This window comes from Nomascus leucogenys, chromosome 17, assembly GCF_006542625.1.
Source record: "Nomascus leucogenys isolate Asia chromosome 17, Asia_NLE_v1, whole genome shotgun sequence".
NCBI classification, from domain to species: Eukaryota; Metazoa; Chordata; class Mammalia; order Primates; family Hylobatidae; genus Nomascus; species Nomascus leucogenys.
In genome coordinates, this window is record NC_044397.1 from 48,846,012 (window position 1) to 48,866,262 (window position 20,251).

Genomic DNA, 20,251 nt, shown 5'->3' on the forward strand with positions numbered 1-20,251 from the left:
ATGGTGGGCACCCCTCCCCCAGCCTCACTGCCACCTTGCAGTTTGATCTCAGACTGCTGTGCTAGCAATCAGCGAGATTCCGTGGGCATAGGACCCTCCGAGCCAGTTGCGGGACACAATCTCCTGGTGTGTCGTTTTCCAGGCCCGTTGGAAAAGCGCAGTATTAGGGTGGGACTGACCCGATTTTCCAGGTGCCGTCTGTTACCCCTTTCTTTGACTAGGAAAGGGAACTCCCTGACCGTTTGTGCTTCCCGAGTGAGGCAATGCCTCGCCCTGCTTCGGCTCGCGCACGGTGCGCTGCACTGACTGTCCTGCACCCACTGTTTGGCACTCCCTAGTGAGATGAACCCGGTACCTCAAACGGAAATGCAGAAATCACCCGTCTTCTGTGCCACTCATGCTGGGAGCTGTAGACCAGAGCTGTTCCTATTCGGCCATCTTTGCTCCCATATTTTCTTAATACTTGGGAGAATTTTTATGTTTTGGACAAATATCTGAAGTGATCATGTTCCACTTTAATGCATAACTCCTGCACATGGGCTGAATTGCTGTTCTTCTATAAAATTAAGAATGTTAATTAGTAGAATTGAATATATAAATTCAGGTCTTTTGGTTTCAGTCACAAAGCTTCCTCAGCATTTCACTGGTGCTGTTAAAGTAACCTGTTTGAATTTTCTATTTAATCTAGATGTCATTTAAAACAATCTTAGGAATAAAAGACTACGCATTGGGTACAGTGTACCCTGCTCAGGTGATGGGTGCACCAAAATCTCAGAAATTACCACAGAAAAACTTATTACAGGCGCAGTGGCTCACGCCTGTAATCCCAGCACTTTGGGAGGCCGAGGCGGGCGGATCAGGAGGTCAGGAGATTGAGACCATCTTGGCCAACACAGTGAAACGCCGTCTCTACTAAAAATACAAAAAAATTAGCCAGGTGTGGTGGCGGGCACCTGTAGTCCCAACTACTCGGGAGGCTAAGGCAGGAGAACGGCGTGAATCCGGAAGGCGGAGCTCGCAGTGAGCCGAGATCTCACCACTGCACTCCAGCCTGGGCGACAGAGCGAGACTCCATCTCAAAAAAAAAAAAAAAAAAAAAAAAAACAACAACAAAAAAACTTATCCCTGTAACCAAACACCACCTGTTCCCCAAAAACCTATTGAAATAAAAGTTCACATAAAATTAAAAAATAATAAAACAATCTGAAAAGAAATTTGCATGTGGCTACATGTTACTTGTTGGTTACACTTTTAATTTTTATTGTCATTTTACAGTGTTCAAGAAACATTGCTTATAGGATTTCTGCCTTTGTGAAGTTAAAGACACTAATTTAGGTTTAAAAGTTTGCAATATTAAATGATTTTCTTGGTACTGGAAAATTATGTCCATCCTCTTTTTAGTGCTCAAAAATGCTGATCACTTCTCCACTTAATTAACTTTCCAATAAAGTTTCAAACTTCCTATTAGTCACTTAAGACTCCTTATTTTTTCTATACCAGACAGTTGATTTCCATGATCATTTTAATATCAATTAATATTGTAAATGTATCAATTTTTTATTTAATTTCTGTGTACACATTAAACTCTTTGGTATTAAATCTATGTGTAAATGGCTTGAAATTGCACATAACACATCATTAATTATATCTAAGCATTAACCACTCTGATTAATCAGATTTTCATCTCTTTCTACCATTTTGCATTTACTATGTCATTTTGTGTTTATTAAAATTTATAATTCCTTTTCCTTAAACATATTTCCAATATAAGAAGTGTATATGATGTGCAAGTACTAACACTTAGGAGGTAGTTTCAATTTGTCGTTTAGACGAAATCAAGTCTAATGAGGCAGTTTTCCAATTAACTTTATTCTTTGTTACCTATTTATAATATTTAAATTTAATGAGCCCATAATTATATATATATATACACATATCAATGATGACTACAGTAAAACAATTTAACATGTGCATGAACTCATGTAGTTTCCTTTTGGTGTCAAAGCACCTAAAGTTTACCCTGTTCAAAAATTACCGGTATATCGTATAAAAATAGTAACTATAACCTTTAAACTGTACTTTAGTCCTCCAGATTCATTTATTTTATGTTGACTTGAAATGTTGACTTGTGTCTCTTTTCCCCCAGTCATCATTCTATCCTGTCTCTATGTATTTAATCTTTTTAAAGATTTTATATATAACAAAAATTATGCAGTATTTTTCTCTCTCCCTAAGTTATTTTCCTTAGCTTAATATCCCCCAGGTTCATTTATGTTATTAAAAATGGCAGTATCTTCTCCTTTTTAGAAGCTGAAAAATATTATATGATATATTATACACACACACACACACACACACACACAAACACCTCCCCCACATTTTTTTTCTCCACTTGTCCATCAGTGCACAGCAACTTGATCCCATAGCTTGGCTGTTGGGAACGATGCTGTGGTGGGGCATGGGGAAGAGGGGAGTGCAGATATTTCTACAAAATGCTCATTTCATTTCCTGTTGATATATAATTTATAAGAGGCATTGGTGAACCATATGGTAGTTCTAGTTTTAGATTTTCAGGAACCTTCATACTGTTTTCCATAATGGCTGTACTAACTTAAATTCTAACCAGCAGTGTACAAAGGTTCCCTTCTCTCCATACCATCACCAACACTTGTTATCTCTTATCCTTTTTATAACAGCCATCCTAACAGATGGGAGGTGATATCCCATTGTTATTTAACCAAAAACTATAAAACTCCTGGAATAAAACACAGGGCAAAAGCTCCTTGACATTGGTTCAGATAATAATTTATTAAATAGGACATTAAAAGCACAAGCAACAAAAAAACAAAAATACAAGTAAGAGTACATCTAACCCTAAATCTTCTGTACAGGAGAAATCAATCAATGAAATTTAAAAGCAGCTTATGAACTTGGAGAAAATATTTGCTAACAATATCTCTCATAAGGGGTAATATCAAAATACATAAGAAGCCCAGACAACTGAATAAAAAAGAAAGAGAGAGAAAACTCACCAAAATCTAACAACCTAATTTAAAAACAAGGAAAGAACCTGAATAGACATTTATCTTTTAAAAAAGATATAAAAATGGCTAACAAGTGCTTAACATCAGTAGTCATCAGGAAAATGCAAATCAAAGTCCTCATTTACTTTAGATTCTATATTTCACACAATAAATATGAATGTGTACAGCAGGTACAGTAATCTCCATCCCACAACAGAGGACCCTGAGACTGGTGACTCGGGGATGCATCTGCATGGAGTTGGCCGGGGGTGGGGGAGGATGGTAGTGAAGAGGACAGCAGATGACATAGAACCAGGGGCAGCGACTCACCTGGGACGCCCTCAGCAGAGGAGTCTTGGTTGGTCCCCAAAGCTCAGCAGCACCCTCTGGGAACCTGCTCCCTGCTGGCTTGGTCAGCCCCATGGACAGAGGACATGTGGGCGAGGCTGAGTCAGAAAAGAACAGAGGGAGGAGGACAGCCAGGTGCCCCAAGCCAGGGCTGCTGGCTGACAGCCCTGAGAACCCCCTGAGGCTAGTGATGGGGTAAAGGGCCAGGCTGGCCACCTGTGGGGCCCTCAGTCACCCTCACTGCCTGTCGTGCCACCCCAGCAGTGCACAGCAAAGCAATGAGTAATTGGACCAGGCAGGCCTGTGGATGGATCTGGGGAGTCTTGCTTAGGAGCTCTGACAGGACAAGGGTAAAAGAAGGGCCACTGTGGCTGGAGAGAGGGTCACAGCCTCTGGGTCAGACACGATGGAGAAATGAGGAAAAGGGAAGGCATGGTGGCCGACATGCAGGAGAGGCAGGTGGACACGGGATGGTCAGAGTCTATTAAGACAGGATGGGCTCCAGGTGCATCCTCGGTGTACTGGGCATTTCTCAGCCTTCCTGGAACTGAGCCTGGTGATGTGGTCACTTTTGGGGAGACTGTTGTCAGGGCCCAGCCACACACCCCTGGGCAGCACTGTCCCATCTCAGGACTGGACTTTCTCAGCTCCCATAGCGGATGCTGCCTGCAGCCCAGGAGGGGCAGCCCCACTGTGCAGCCTGAGCCCCCATGGATCCTCAGCAGCCCCTGCCTGGCCCTGCGCTCCCTCTGCTCTCTTGCCCCGGCCCCTCCTGAGTGTCAGCCAGCATGGAGGCTCTGTCTGTCCTTTCTTCCCTATGCAGGCTCCTGGGCTGAGACCTGGGTTGGATGAGGATGGGACTGGTCCTTCACTGAGGCCTGCTCGGGAAACGGGATGGCCCCCAGCCTGGTCCGGGTCCTCAGCTCTCCTCATTGCCTTACAGTGAGACAGAGCTGCCCCTGTCTGTGCCCTGGAGGTGGAGGTAAGAGCCTGACTTTGCTGCATGGGAGCTGCTCCATGGATGGGTGACTTGGCAGGGGTTTGGTTAGGCAGAGGCCATGGCCTGTGGGCATGGGTGCTGGTGAGTGGGAGTGACACATTGTCACTGGGAGAGGCCACAGCTCCTGCTGAATCTCACACTAAACTCCAGCCCTACAGGTGTTTTACCACAGCTACCACCAAGAATCACAGTAGTGTCTCAGGAGTCGCTGCCTGCTGCCCACCAGGCCCTACCTGGAGGCCAAGACCCAACCAAAGCCCAGGGTGTCTGTGCCCTGGGAACAGTGTGTCCTGTGGTCATGAGGCCAGATTACCAGTGCCCACTCATCAGGGGTTGGGTTCTGTCCTATTCTCGCTCCTTCCAGTTTAGTCCCATTGGGGCCCCTAAGCACATGACCCAGCATCCAAGAATCACTTCAGGAAGCCTGGCAGCTCAGCTCATTCCATCATTTATCTACAGCAAAAACATTAGGGCATGAGATGCGCAGACAAATGGCTATGAATGCTTAACAACTGAAATAAATCTAGGAACAGAAGGCACAGCGGTGAATGAGGGTCCCCCGTGACCACTCTTCAAGGTTTCCTTGAAGGCTTGGAATCTTCCCCCATTTGACGGTGAGTCTGCAGCCATGACAATCAATGTACAATGTACATTTCCGCAGCCTGCCCTGTGGAAAGCTGATGAGAGCACACTGCTGTCTCTGCACAACAGTGACCATCCGGATCTCGCCAACAGGTAGAGATCATTTCTTAAATCTGTCTCAGTAATTGTATCCCCCAGACCATCAACATAGACGGCGGGCAGACTTCTCTGCCAGTGGGTCCAGGTGATGCATGGTTGAAGCCTGCTGTAGAAGCTTATCTGCTACGGGATCATTGTTTCCATACATCAGTCTTTAATATTCTGATCAGCAAGGGAGGTCATCTGGATCTGCAGTCTTCTCAAGTCTGTGCGGACACTCCTCTCCTCTCTCACCCTCTCCCTTTACCCAAAAAGAGCAAATGTGGGGCTTATTCCTTAGGTAGTAGAGTGTGGTCTGGGCCAGGTTAGGCAGCATGTCACTGGTGGATGCGGCTTTCCCCAGCGGGACAGCTGGTCATGTTCTATCAGGGTTAGAAATCCCTCTCTCCATATCTGCAGTCGCCTTTTAAAGACAGTTCTGCATCATGAACCTGGATGGGCAGTCATACTCCACGTGTGAGACGCAGGTTTGGCGGACATTTCCTGCAGGCTCAGCACCCTTCAATCTTCTTGGAATGTACGTACACCCCAGAGCCCCAACCAGACACTGAATGACCTGGCACAGATTTTGCATTTTTTCTCATCATTTTCTTTGGTCATTCAGATATACAGGTTTTCTCTATCTAGGACATCTGTGACACAGAAGAGAGAAGCATTCTCCCAGTTTTGCCTGTTTTAGGTGCTGGAGCCCAGAGAGGTCTTTTCTTGAGAGCGTCGGCAGGCAGCAGTAGCTTTTCAAGTGGGAGAGAGGACCCCCACAATCCCACCAGCCCCAGCTCTTCTTTCTGGCTCTGTTCTTGAGACCCTGGGCAATTGCTTTTGACCGCGTGTGATTCGTCTTTCTTGACTAAAAATGAATCTCGCTTCCAAGGAATCCCCATTCTTTGAGGAAACTCTTGGCTTCCTGGTCTCTCCAAGTACTGGCCTGGAAGAGACAGAGAAATGTGGATGCACCTTGAAATACTCACAGTGTATACTTGGTGCTTTACAAAGACCCTCTCTCTACACCAACAGAGCTTAAGGAGATCTTGTGTCTGCTGCTGGGAGATGGCAACACCTTAAATGAGAAGGTCAAGAACGAGGATCACTGGAAAAAGAAATGTCCAATCTCTAAACTCATAGACGTGTCGGGAAACATCTGTGTATCTGGATATTTATTGTGTCCAATGATGGATAAAGATTCAAAAACTCACCAGGCACAGTTGCTAATGCCCTTGATCCCAGCACTTTGGGAGGCCGTGGCAGGCGGATCACCTGAGGTCAGGAGTTCAAGACTAGCCTGGCCAACATGGTGAAACTCCATCTCTATTAAAAATACAAAAATTATCAGGGCACGGTGGTGTGAGCCTGTAAACCCAGCTACTTGAGAGGCTGAGGCAAGAGAGTCATTTGAACCCAGGAGGCAGAGGTTGCAGTGAGCCAAGATCACCCAACTGTACTCTGGCCTGGGCCACAGAGTGAGACCCTGTCCCAAAAAAACAAACAAACAAAAAAAAAACCAACCAACAAAAAGAAACCTCAAAAGCAAAAAGATTTTGGCTAAGTACTCCTGGCCTGGAAGGGCTCTTCCTTTGTTTTAGGCACAGGTGTTCTGTCCTGAAAAGAGGCCTGTGGCCCCCTCCTGGTCACAAAGTCTTACTTGGTAAGAGCCCCAAGTACACAGAGCCACAGGTCCATCAACCATGGAGCTGCCTCTGCTGACCAGGATGGAAACTCAGGGTAAAAGTGACTGAGGCTAGAACAAAAAGATTAGAGAAAAAAAAATGAAAACTAATTTTTAAAAATTAAAGAAAAATATTCTAACATGAAGTAATTCTTTTATTAAAGCCTTGTCTGTGAATAAGTTAAATATGGCTGATCACAATACTGTACATAATAATCTAAAATTTTAACTATTGGCCAAGCACAGTGGCTCATGCCTGTAATCCCAGTGCTTTGGGAGGCCAAGGTGGGAGAACTGTATGAACCTAGGAATTGGAAACTAGCCTGGGCCACAGAGTGAGACCATGCCTCTACCAAACAATAAAACATTAGCTGCGCATAGTGGCATGGCCTGTGAAACAATAAATAAACATGAAATTCTAACTACCACAAACTAAGCTACAATATTTATGTCATCACAAAGTAATAGTCAATTTATTTCAGCCCAAAAGAAATAACCAAGAATTGATTTCAAAATCAATTCAGAGCTTTGCCTTCTCTGTATGGTGGAAGAGCAAGAAACAGACTCCTTCTGGCACCAAACACATAGGAAGCCAGACCAACCACATGAACCAGATGTTTCCAAACACTAGAAGCATCTGCAACGAGCACAGGACTGAGGTCTGGAGGCCGAAACCAAGAGAGGGGACCGTGTTGCTGCCCCAGCTTAGAGCCTGCAGAGCCTCCTGGCAGTGCATGGTGGGAGGATATAGGAAAAGCATGGAAGTCCACATGTTAAGGAGACAGGGTTGAGAATGTGAGGAGAGAAAAACACGGGGCTGAGTACCAGAAAGTAGGGAGGAGGGGCTGAAGTATGGTACAATTGGAGAGTAGAAGACAGGGGCTCATTGAACCATTGGCAGGTATAGGGGTAAATACCAATCAAGATAAATAATGTTAGGTACTACAAAAGGAAAAGGCACCCTACACTTTTTTTTTTTTTGAGATAGAGACTTGCTGTGTCGCCCAGGCTGAGCACAGTGGTGCGATCTCGGCTCACTGCAACCTCCACCTCCTGGGTTCAAGTGATTCTCCTGCTTCAGCCTCCTGAATAGCTGGGACTACAGGCACACACCACCATGCCCGGCTAATTTTTGTATTTTTAGTAGAGACGGGGTTTCACCATGTCAGTCAGGCTGGTCTCAAACTCCTGACCTCGTGATCTGCCTCCCTTGGCCTCCCAAAGTGCTGGAATTACAAGTGTGGGCCACTGCGCCCAGCCCACCCTACATTTTTTTCAGAGCATTTTCACAAGAAAACTTGTCATTATGAGTTTCATACTGTCCAAAAGTAGAAGAAGAGAGAACATTTCCCAATATATTTTAGGAAGCTAGTATTACTCTCCAATAGAATCAGGGAAAGGCAGTACCAAAAAAACCCTGTGAAACAGTATGCCTCATGAAACTCGATGTGGAGATCTCCAATAAAACATTATTCAACAGAACCACATGCTTCACCCATGGGTGAATTTCTTCTAGTAAGGGAGGAGACCACCCCTCATATTGTCTCATGCCAAATTTCTGCCTCCAAATAAGAAGTAAAAACTAAAAGGCAGAAATGAAATCCACAAGCAGACAGCCCGGCGCCACACCCTGGGCCTGGTAGTTAAAGATCGACCCCTGACCTAATCGGTTATGTTATCTATAGATTATAGACACTGTATAGAAAAGCACTGTGAAAATCCCTGTCCTGTTTTGTTGCAATGTAACTACTGGTGCATACATCCCCTAGTCACGTACCCCCTCCTTGCTCAATCAATCACGACTCTCTCAAGCGAACCCCCTTAGAGTTGTGAGCCCTTAAAAGGGACAGGAATTGCTCACTCGGGGAGCTCGGCTCTTGAGACAGGAGTCTTGCCAATGCTCCCAGCCAAATAAACCGCTTCCTTCTTTAACTTGGTGTCTGAGGGGTTTTGTCTGTGGCTTGTCCTGCTACACTAGGAATCATAAAGGTGTGGGGAAATCAAAGGAAATCTTTTATTAAGAATTAAAATTGTAGACTCCTATCTTGAGTTGATTACTTTGAATTTTTGGTCCCAAAATACATACAGGACCAGGTCTAATTCTATGATCTTTATCACATGCAGCCAGATGCTGAAGAGAAATAGATACAACAGCAATATGGGAGTTATCCTCTCTAAAGCCCAACTGGAAAAAAACTCAGAGTCAGAAGTTTTACAAACAGAAAAACAACATACTTATTCTGAACCAGGGAAGGGGAGGTAATTCAAACATTTAAATTTAAATTGATATGAGAATACTGACTTGTTAGAAACTGAAGGAGCGAGCAATGCTTCTAAACTCCACGCTTTTCCATCAGAATACAGAGATAGACAACCTCAAAGTGCAGTTTCTTCACAATCGTCTTTATCCAGTCATAACATTAATTTCTCTATGAATCAAATCATAAATATTAAACTCATGACATATTCTCTGACTAAAAGGCGGCAAGATAAACTGAACAGTTAGTTATCAGTGTAATAAGTTATGTACAAGAATCTTATTGCTGCATTTTTTAATAATGATGAAACTAGAAATAATCTAAGTTTCTATCAAAGAATAAACAGTGAAACAAGTCTTGTATACCCATTCTTTGGAATATATTTAAGACATTAAAAATAGAGGCCAGGTGCTGTGGCTTACGCCTGTAATCCCAACACTATGGGAGGCCGAGACGGGAGGATCACTTGAGGTCAAGAGTTCGAGACTAGCCTGACCAACATGGTGAAACCTCGTCTCTACTAAAAATACAAAAATTAGCCAGGCATAGTGGCACATGCCTGTAATCCCAACTACTTGGGAGGCTGAGGCAGGAGAATCACTTGAATCCAGGAGGCAGAGGTTGCAGTGAGCTGAAATCGTGCTATTGCACTCCAGCCTGGGCGAGAGAGCAAGATTCCATCTCAAAAAAAAAAAAAAAAAAAAAAATCTCATGCACTGATATGGAATAGTGTAAATGATATATTGCTTGTGAAATAGCAAAATAAAAAACAATATAGTATGACATAATGTGTTCAAAAACTGTACAGGTATTTATCTCCTCTTTATTTTTCATTTTTTTGGAGGCAGGGTCTCACTCTGTTGCCCAGATGGCAGTGCAATGGCATAATCACAACTCACCGCAGCCTCAACTTTCTGAGCTCAACGGATTATCCCCAGTCAGCCTCCCAAAATGTTGGGATTACAGGCATGAGCGACTGCACCTGGCCAACTTTATATGTATTTATAAATTTATAGAAAACATCCAGAAAAATAAACACCAAGCTATAATAATTCCTTCCAAGAAGGGAGTGAGTTTGGAACAAAGAGGAAGACATGGGAGATTTTCACTATGTAAAGATCTCTATGATCTGATATTCTTAAAACAGTATGCATTTCTTTTTTTTTTTTTTTTTTTTTTTGAGACGGAGTCTCGCTCTTTCACCCAGGCTGGAGTGCAGTGGCGCGATCTCGGCTCACTGCAGGCTCCGCCCCCCGGGGTTCACGCCATTCTCCTGCCTCAGCCTCCCGCGTAGCTGGGACTACAAGCGCCCGCCACCTCGCCCGGCTAATTTTTTTTTGTATTTTTTAGTAGAGACGGGGTTTCACCGTGTTAGCCAGGATGGTCTCGATCTCCTGACCTCGTGATCCGCCCGCCTCGGCCTCCCAAAGTGCTGGGATTACAGGCGTGAGCCACCGCGCCCGGCTGCATTTCTTTTATAATTAGAAAAAGAGGAAAAATGTAAGCGTTGTTACCATTTGGTAGGAGGGCAATAGTTTTATTTTCATCAGTATTTGTATTGCATGCTAGTGCACAGCACAAATCTAGAAGAGAAAGCCCAGAGGAATAATTAGAAGAAAAAAAAATCACACCTAAAAAAGTGAGAGGTAGTTATCTTTACAAAACAACAAGCGTTCCAGGTGAGGGCTTTACATAACAAGTGTTCCAGGTAAGGTACTGCTGCTCCAGCTCCCTCAAATCATCTATGCTCTGCCAAGGGGAAGGTGGAGGACAGGGAAGGCCAAGTCCCAACGAGTGCTCTCCCCTAAAAAGGCCTGTTTCTGCAAGTTTCCTGTTACTAAGAAAATGGAGTCCTCATGAGATGTGGACCCCTTTGGGATGCTGGCAGAGAAACAAAGTAGAATATGCCATGATCATGCCTTAGAGGAAGACTTCTAGGTTGAGACTTGAAATTCATCAAAAGCTTGTGTGAAGTAAATAAAACTACTCTACCTCTCTGAGTGTCAGTCCACACCTATAAAATGGGGATTGCATGCCAACTTCATCGAGTTGTTGCCAGAGTTAAATTCACAAAGATACTTAAAAGTGACTGTTACTGCTAGGGTCCACATTGTTTTTTTTATTAAAAACAAAAAACAGCATCGGACTTCAAAATACACAAAAGTAACAATGTCCATGTGTCCAAAGACGAGATGATCAGCTTTCTAATAAGCCTGAAGCACGTAAGAACGAGATCTATCCCTAAGTAGAACTCTTCACAGCTCCACTTAAGAGGACACACGCAGGGCTCCAAGAAGCTAAGTGCATGGCCAGTGTAGAGTGACTGGTGTAGTGAGGATAGAATCTCTTAAGACCCTCTGAAATGCAGTTACACAACAGGGTCCCAGGACACTGGAGCAAACCAGGCAGCTGAGCAGATACTACCAGGAATGGCAGAGCAGAGGAGGGTCGGAGCCATAAATCTCAGCAGAATACACCAAACCGCAAAGAGCTCCTGGCTCTGTGAACAGCAGCTGCGGCTACATCAGGACCAATCTTCTAAGACAGCTGAGATCATGTGTTTTGGCAGCAACATACCCAAAAGCAGTGCCTCTTGAACACAGACCACAAAATCCTCTCCATTTATCTTTAAGGTGATGGATGATGGATGCCCTTACGTTACAACATCCCCACCAACACTTGCGGACAAGTGTATTTAGAAACTTCCACCTAAAGGGGGAACACTCAGGAGTGGAATGAGAATATTGGGCGATGAGGGAGAAACGCAGGTACTTGATTCCACAGACTCTATTGAAAACAAGAGAAGAACCGCTGCGCTGTGGCTCTTCCTCATCTCGCCACATCCATAGACACCACATGGTTCTTGTTCCTTTATTTACAAAGGTGCTGATGAGCCCGTGTGCAATTAATCCTGAAGGAGTAAATTCTTCACAAAGTACAATAACAGTGTCTAATATCCATGACCAGGGTTTTTAGGGTTTTTTTAAATAGTAATCCACATTCAGGAATCACAAATGAAGCCTGTTGGAATGTGCGATATGAACAAGGTCTTATTTTCACGTAGATTAACACCTTGGTTTTTACGGATTAGACATAAAAGCATAAAAGCTGGCGCCATTCCAGAATCAAAGGGACTGTCCCTGAGGACATATGGAAATTAGGGACATCAATTCTTAGGAAGCTACACGAAACTAGAAGTGATCCCAGAAGTTTCCATTGTCTAGACAGAAAAAGTCAACAGATCAGCCCGAGAGAGTAAAGGTACCTCCGGGAGTGCCGGGGGTGATGAGCTTTCCATTCAAAGCAAAGATGTGAAGCCTGAGGAGTTACAAAGACTCCCCAAGTGGTCCACACCTTGAAAGTCGCTCCCACAAAGCTGGAGCACCACCTGTTCCTGAGGATCAGGTTGCCATCTGTGTTTGAGACACTGGCCAGTCAGACATCTGTTGAGATGAGGCCAATGATATCACGTGTAAAATGCCGAAACCATTTTAGGTTTAGGTAGCTATTTGGGGAACTTTCCACCAAATGAGTTGGTGAAAAATGGCGCACCAGAGACACACGCCTGGGAATTGAGATTTTCTCCTCTGCTTTTAGCATCTCCTGGGTAAGCCAATAATGGCCCTCCCTGCCCCCTCAATATCCACATCCGTGAAAAAGGCGCTGGTGAGGGTGACATTTTCACGAAGCCACAGGCCATGTCACCCCGTGCAAAGCTCTGAACTTGTGCACTGGCGGGCCAGGCGGCGGATTTCTCCCCACAGCGGCGCAACTGCGCTCTGGCTGGAGAGAAAAGAGGGCAGCGGCACAATGGACAGCTCCTGGACCTCAGGCCAGTTCCCACAGCAGCTTAGGAAAGCAGGCGGCTCCCTGGGCTGCAGGAGGCGCGATGTCCAGGAAAGACCCTGGGTGCAGGTGGGAGAGGGAACCCAGCTGAGCAGCAGGAAGTGGGGTGAGGACCACACCCGTCCATGTTGGACAAGGGCGAGGTGTACATTGCGGCGTCACACCCTCCTCACTGCCCAGCCCGGACCTGCCCCTCCTGTCCCTCTCCGGACTCACTTTCCTTGGCAAGGAAGTGCACGCGATCAGTAGCCAGCATCGTTGTGGAAGCGGCGAGGTCCACACTGCCGTGTCCAACCCTCCTGGGCTGCCCGCCTCCTCGCATGTCGCGTGCTGGGATTCCAGTCTAGCCGCCTTGCCACCAACTGGCGGGGAACCGTTAAGAGCTACTGTTTCCAGCCTGCCTAGCCAGGTTCTCACCGCCCCGCTCCTCCCAAGAGAACTGCGCCCCGTCCCCGAGCCCGGGTTATGCTGGGATTGTAGTCCCGAAGCGCCTGAAACAACGGGCAGGAGCAGTGAAGAGACTACAACTCGCAGCATGCATAGCGAGGTCAGCACAGCCCGGCTTTCCTCTTCAGGACTGCGCGCCGCCCCGTGTTCATGCAGGTTGGGATTGTAATTCGGTCGCCCTGCAATTAAAAAACTGGAAGCTAATCAAAGACGACAACTCCCAGTATGCCAGGCGTAGCTCTCGCCCACCTCCCGACGTCCAGAGCAGTACTGCCATGTCAAGGGGAGCCTGGCTGTTCCCAAACCTCTCCTGCCTGCCAGGCGACAGTGGGACCAGGGCGGTTGGTCCTACCTTGTAATTATGTCACTACCTCTTCCTAAGATGCTGGCTTCATGCTTCGTCAGTGCCTGAAGTTTGATTTCTCACGGAGCGGCAGGGGACCGGGGGCTGCTCACAAACCTGTCAGGGTTACCACAGTAACGCTACTCTTCGTGTAGCTGGACTCGCCCCACCCTTTCTCGCACGCTTCTTCCCTTGGCCGGGCCTCTCCCCTCAGCACCTCCCCTTCTCGCCCCGCCTCTTTTCTCGGCACCGCCCCTTATCCTCGCTCCGCCTCTGACACGCCCCTTCGGACACGCAGCAGTGTAGTCCCTGCGTAGGAATGGGGTTAATGGCCAGATGTCTGACAGTTCTCGGACTTTTTGTGATCCCACGCGGGAAGCTCCCTCCTGAGTGTCTGAAATTGTCAGTTCACTGCCAGAAATGGATATAAGCGATCCCTGATAACCTGGCACTTGCCTTTTCAAAGCCGCCATTTCCTCCAACCTCTGGGTTGTCACAAATCCTCCTTTGCACCCCAGGAGTGCCCCTTGGACCCTGAGCTGGCTGCAGGCCCACACCTGGGTCAGGCCTCGCACAGGGACGCTCCTGCCACTCTAATAAAGAGTAGAAAACGTCACACCGAAAGACCTGACCCTGCTGCATCCAGTCAGAGGACCAGCCACAGGGAAGGGAACCCCCTAAGCCATTCTGGGAGCCACATCCACCACTTCTCTGCCCCTGACCCAGGCTGGTTCCTAGCCCTTAGGGTCCTACTGCGGACCTCCCGGCCATAATTAACGCATGTGCAGGACCAGAGAGCCCCTTGGTCCCTCCCAACACGTGAGGGAACTTTGTGTGGTGAGGTCAGGTACAGTGTCTACGTTTCTGCTGTGAATAGGGCTTTCTTGGAAACAATTTTAATTTCCCTTTTTAAATATCCCTTTGGAACCACGTTTAATAATTTGCTGGTGGAACTTAACAGTGATAATTCTTTGAATCCATTTTTCTTTTCTTTTTCTGACACGCAGTCTCCCTTTGTAGCCCAGGCTGGAATGCAGTGACTCGATCTGGGCTCACTGCAACCTCCACCTCCCGGGTTCAAGCGATTCTCCTGCCTCAGCCTCCTGAGTAGATGAAATTACAGACAACCGCCACCACGCCCGGCTAATTTTTGCATTTTTTAGTAGAGATTGGGTTTCACCATGTAGGCCAGGCTGGTCTCAAACTCCTGACCTCAAGTGACCTGCCTGCCTTGGCCACCCAAAGTGCTGGGATTACAGGCGTGAGCCACTGAGCCCGGCCTGAATCCATTTTAACATTTAGTTTTTCAGATTAACTCGCAGTACCCCACAACTACACGCTAATGCAACTAGAGGAGGCACAGCCTCAGCGCCATGCAGGAGGGATGCACAAGAGCAGAATCTCCGTGGGATGCCTTTCTGGAGCATCAGTATTACTGCAGGATTTGGAAGCAACAAGTTCAAATAATTTTCAACGTTAACACACTGGAAATTTAAGAGAAGTCGGGAAAGTCATCTACCTTTAAAAACTGTCAGTCATCTGTGCCTAAGTCAGACTTTCTCCAAGAAAAAAAAAAAAAAGAAACTCTAAGGAGAACCTATTTTTCATTCTTCTAAGCAGTTAAAATTAGAAATCACAGCAAGTCAATAGGAAGCTATCCTCTGCCAGTCTCCTAAATCACAATATGGCCTTGGTAGGGTTAGGGTTTTATTTGTATTTTTTGGAGGGGTTTGTTGACATGTTGGGTATAAAAATGGGGGGGGGGGTTTGACCAATTTTTGGAAGTTTTCAGCCATTAGTTGGTGATTAACTTTGTACCTCATTTAATTTTTCTGTTCCCTCTCCAACTTGGACTCAATCACTCTACAGGTCTCTAAGACTCTTCATATTCTTAAAGCTTTTTCACTTTTATTCAGAATGGACAACTTCCATTGCTCTGTCTTCTGTTTCTAATCTTTGAAAAAGCTCAAAAGTATTTTTCAAATTTCCTTATCTTCCTATTGTTTCGTAATTTCCATTTCTTTGCTGAGGTTCCACATCTCTTCATTGTTAGAATATTTTCCTTTACCCCCATGAACAGATTTATAATAGCTGCCTTTAAACATCCTGAATTACAACATCTTGAGTATCTTAGGATCACTTCTACTGCCTGCTTTTTTAATTGTGTATGGATTCTATTTTCGTGTTTCTTCACACGTATCATGAATTTTAAAGTTGTATACTAAAACTGTAAAGAATCATTATAGAGACTCTCATTTCTGTTGTGTACCTTTAACAACAGTATTATTTTTTTACAAAAGGTGTTAATTGGGCTGGATTCAAACCTCAATACCTATCTCCCCTACAGTGGGCACAGCTGAAATCCTCATTCAGTTCTTATTCACACATAGGTCATATTTGTATTAAGCAGCTGTGTTTCTATAACAATATATATTATGCAGGTGTCATCATTCTAATCTGTGTTAATTCAACAAGCGAATCCAGTATTACTGAAAGCCAGGACCTCAGTTTTGTCTGCGTATTGGATTTTTTATAAATCAAATTATATAGTATGTACACTTTTTTTTTTTTTGAGACGGAGTCTCGCTCTGTCGCCCAGGCTGGAGTGCAGCGGTGCGATCTCGACTTTTACATCTACTTTCTTTTATACAACATTATGGAGTCTTGCTCCGTTGCTGAGGCTGGAGTGCAGTGGTGCAGTTTTGGTTCACTGCAACCTCCACATCCCGAGTTCAAGCAATTCTCCTGCCTCAGCCTCCCAAGTAGCTGGGATTAGAGGCATGCACCACTATGCCTGGCTAATTTTTGTACTTTTAGTAGATACAGGGCTTCACCATGTTGGCCAGGCTGATCTCAAACTCCTGACCTCAGGTGATCCGCCCACCTCCGCCTCCCAAAGTGCTGGGATTACAGGCGTGAGCCACTGTGCCCGGCCAACAATTTTTTTTTTCATGTTAACAATTTTTAAGTGTGCCGGTCAAAGGAATTAAGTATATTCACACTGTTTTACCAGCATCCTCCACATTTATAGGGAGTGTTTTGGCAAAACTCAAACTCTGTACCCATTAAACACCGCACCTACCTTCCTGTAGCCCTGGGAACCAGTCTTCTACTTTGTATTTCTCTAAGTACCTCATATGAGTGGAATTATACAGTATAGTGAAGAAATCATGAAGAAGTATAATACACACTATATAACATGTTTATTCATTTGAACACAATCACTAACAGAGATCATTAGTACATGGTGATTACAGAGGAAGACAGATTAAAAAAAAAGGATTGGATGAACACATTAAATTTATGAAAACGATGCCCAAATACTACAGCAGTGAGTCCCCTGCCCCAGTCACAGGGCTGGTCGCAGTGGAGCTGGGAACCCTGTGCAGCTGTCTGACTCACAGAGCCCATGGTCAGCCCAAACTTCACTGAGCCCTGAGGCACTCTGCCCCTGCCACCCGGGCACTCAGTGGACCTGAGATTCTTCATGGCCTGGTCTTCTTGGCCTTGAGGGCGTGGCTGGCCTACTGGGATGGGGCTTAGCGGCAGGATAGGTTGTAGCTCTAGGACAGAGCAGCAGCTGTGAGGCTCCAGGAGCCACACCTCAGGCCTCCCTCCCAGTCCCTGCCCAGGGCTCCCATTCAACAGGGCCTGCTGCTGACCAGGGAGCCATGGCCACAGGCTGTCTGAAACTGACCACAAGACAGCCTCCACCCCCTCTCTGTCAATCCGCTAAGCTCTCACTTCTCAGACTGTGCCGCTCCACGGACTTGAAACAAACCCCATATTCCTCCTGAGTCTGAAGGTAATTCCCTCTTGTCACTGAAGCAGCTGCATTTTTGCAGCGTGGGAGGGTGTGGGGATGTGGGCAAGTCATGGGCCGGGGTCCTTTCTGAGGGTCTTTGGCTGGCTGTCTTCCAGGGAAATGTGATCAACACCCGGAATGGAAAAAGGGGAGAAGCTGGGGCCCTCACTTTGGGGAGGGTGAGGATGTGGAAGTCAGAGACCCCCACCCACTTACCCTGGGTAGAGCACTCCCTGGCTCCATTCTCCGCATCCTAGATTTATTGGGAGGGTTTGATACACAGAGGAGGAGACCCATCCCAATTGGAGGATGTGGGTAGGGAACAGGAATCATGGACAAATTCCTAGGGGGGGCTGTTTATCTGTTTATATTCAACTCTAAGAAAAGGGTGGGACTGCATGGGATTGGAGAAGAGGGGGCCCATTAATAGAAAAGCCCTAGAGATTAGCCTCAGTTTACTCCCTCCCCAAGGGCCCTTCAGCATCTTCCACCCAGGCCCTGTCAGCCTCCTGTCCTTCCCTCTGGCTCCAGGAAATCAAAGTACTCCAAAAATGCAGCTGCTTCAGTGACAAGAGGGAATTACCTCCTCCCAAGCCTCAGGATCCCGGTACCCGACTTGCCTGCCCCAGGCTCACTCCCATTCACACAGTCCTTCATGGCAGTGTCCAGCTTCACCAGGTCAGTGAGAAATCTGCCCAGAGAGGGCACATCCCCCTGGGCCATTAGGGTAGTCGTGGTGGTGAGCTCCTATTGTCAGGTGCCCACCCAAGACCTGCCCCCTGAAATCTCACCAACCACTTCTGCCTGGAAACCCCCTCCCCAGGTCTCCCACTTGGAACAGCCCAGGACCCTCAGCTGCCTCCCTCAGCCCTCCTCCTCCTCTCCCCATCTCCCCAGCTAGCCTCCAAGGCCACTAGATAACCCCAGTTACTTCTATGTTGGGATTTTAACAAGTCATAAGGTCATGGGGTCCCCTGTCCCATCGTTCCCCAAGTCTACACTGAGCCCAACTCGCCCAGGCAGTTTCTCTGGTCTCTCTAATGGAGGCATTTCAGGCCCTGTGGCCACAGGAGGGCAGGGCTGGGGGAGGAAGACCCCCCTGTTCTCTTAATGTGGAGGCCTCCAGCTGAGGGGAAGAAGCCTGTCCTCCGACTCCCTGGAGCCCCTCCCACCACGAATCCACTCACTGCTGCTCCCACAGCCCCATCTAGGCTGTCTAGGGATTCGTCTCCAGCATGGCCAATTTGGAGGTCCCCACCTGCCAGGGTCAGCCCCCCTGACCTCAGATCCTGGATAACTGGCCTGAGTCAGCTGTTGCAATGCTCCCACCACCTCCAGTGAGCCCTGATTCTAGATTCTAGATTCACTCCCAGCTCCAACACTCACTGCCTGTGTCACCTTGGGCAGGAAGCCGGGCCTCCCTGACACTGTTTTCTCAAAAGGGAAGTGTGATGGGAACCACACCTTCCTCACAGGGCCTCCTGAGGACTCAGTTTCATGTGGCTCTCAGCATTGCTGTCACCATCATCCTTTGTGGGAAAAGCCAGGCACAGGCACCCTCAAATTCCCTTCCTCCCCAAACCCCATCATGACCCTGTGGGGGCTGCACAACCGGCTCATCATTTATTCATTTGCCAGATGAGGAAACAGAGGCCCAAAGAGGGCAGCTAATTTTTTGTATTTTTAGTAGAGATGGGGCTTCACCATGTTGGTCAGCTGGTCTCGAACTCCAGACCTCAGGTGATCCACCCACCTTGGCCACCCAAAGTGGTGGGATTACAGGCGTGAGCCACTGTGCCCGGCCCTCGAGTCATCTTTCAATTGCTTAATACATGTGTTTTCCCTGAATCATCTGCTCAGATTCTTGGCCCTTTAAATGGGCTTTCTCCCATCCTGGACTCTCCCAGCATTTGCCCCCTTGTCATGTCTAGAATTGTAGCTGTTTGACAAGATTCCTTCTAATGTTAAAAAATTGTGTTGCTTAAAGTCAAAAAGGTGTTCCTAGGCTGTCTTGCCATGTGCATTGTCTCTGATTGAAGGAAATTTCTTGCAGCCCTTGCTACTTACAGTTCTCAGTTTTGACCCGTGTGCTGTTGAGCAGACATCTGACATTGCGAAGCCTGTGTTTTCCCAAATCTACAAGAAGGACATTTTTTGAGGACTCACTGGGATAATTCTCTTCATATAGGCTATTAATATAGGTGGGTGTTGTTGCTCCACAGATGACAAAGTATCATGAAGATGCCTTGAAGGTGTTAATGGCTTAATTATTCTCCACCTCCACATAAAACTTTGTTGTCATTGTTTGTTTTTCAGATGGAGTTGCACTCTTGTCACCCAGGCTGGAGTGCAATGGTGCGATCTTGACTCATGGCAACCTCCACCTCCTGGGTTCAAGTAATTCTCCTGCCTCAGCCTCCTCAGTGGCTGAGATTACAGGCACCCGCCACCAGGCCCGGCTAATTTTTAGTATGATTACTAGAGACGGGGTTTCTCCCTGTTAACCAGGCTGGTCTTGATCTCCTGACCTCAGGTAACCCACTCACCTCGGCCTCCCAAAGTGCTGGGATTACAGGCATGACCTACTGCGCCTGGCCCACATAAAACTCTTGAAGCCTAGAACCTTCTTCACCATGGACACTGTATTGTGTCCTCCACATGCACGAGTCTCTGAAAAATAGGAGCTTTCTGATACAAGCCCCAGCCCCCAATCTGCCAGTGGTGCACAGTGCTGTCATTGACCATATGTCTCTTCTTGTTCCCCTGCATATGAAAAT

The 20,251-nt window shown here is 46.6% G+C and overlaps 1 long non-coding RNA gene across 1 annotated transcript in view; it reads right to left on the reverse strand.

The window, feature by feature from the left end:
- The window catches only part of LOC101176333, a 36,950-nt gene extending 23,639 nt beyond the window's left edge, over positions 1 to 13,311 (reverse strand). Inside the window, exons 1-2 of the long non-coding RNA XR_001113376.2 lie at positions 13,096 to 13,311; positions 9,078 to 9,204 (exon numbers count right to left, since the gene is read on the reverse strand). This is a non-coding gene — a long non-coding RNA (uncharacterized LOC101176333). The remainder of the gene's footprint in view (positions 1 to 9,077; positions 9,205 to 13,095) is intronic.
- Positions 13,312 to 20,251: the final 6,940 nt, after the last annotated feature.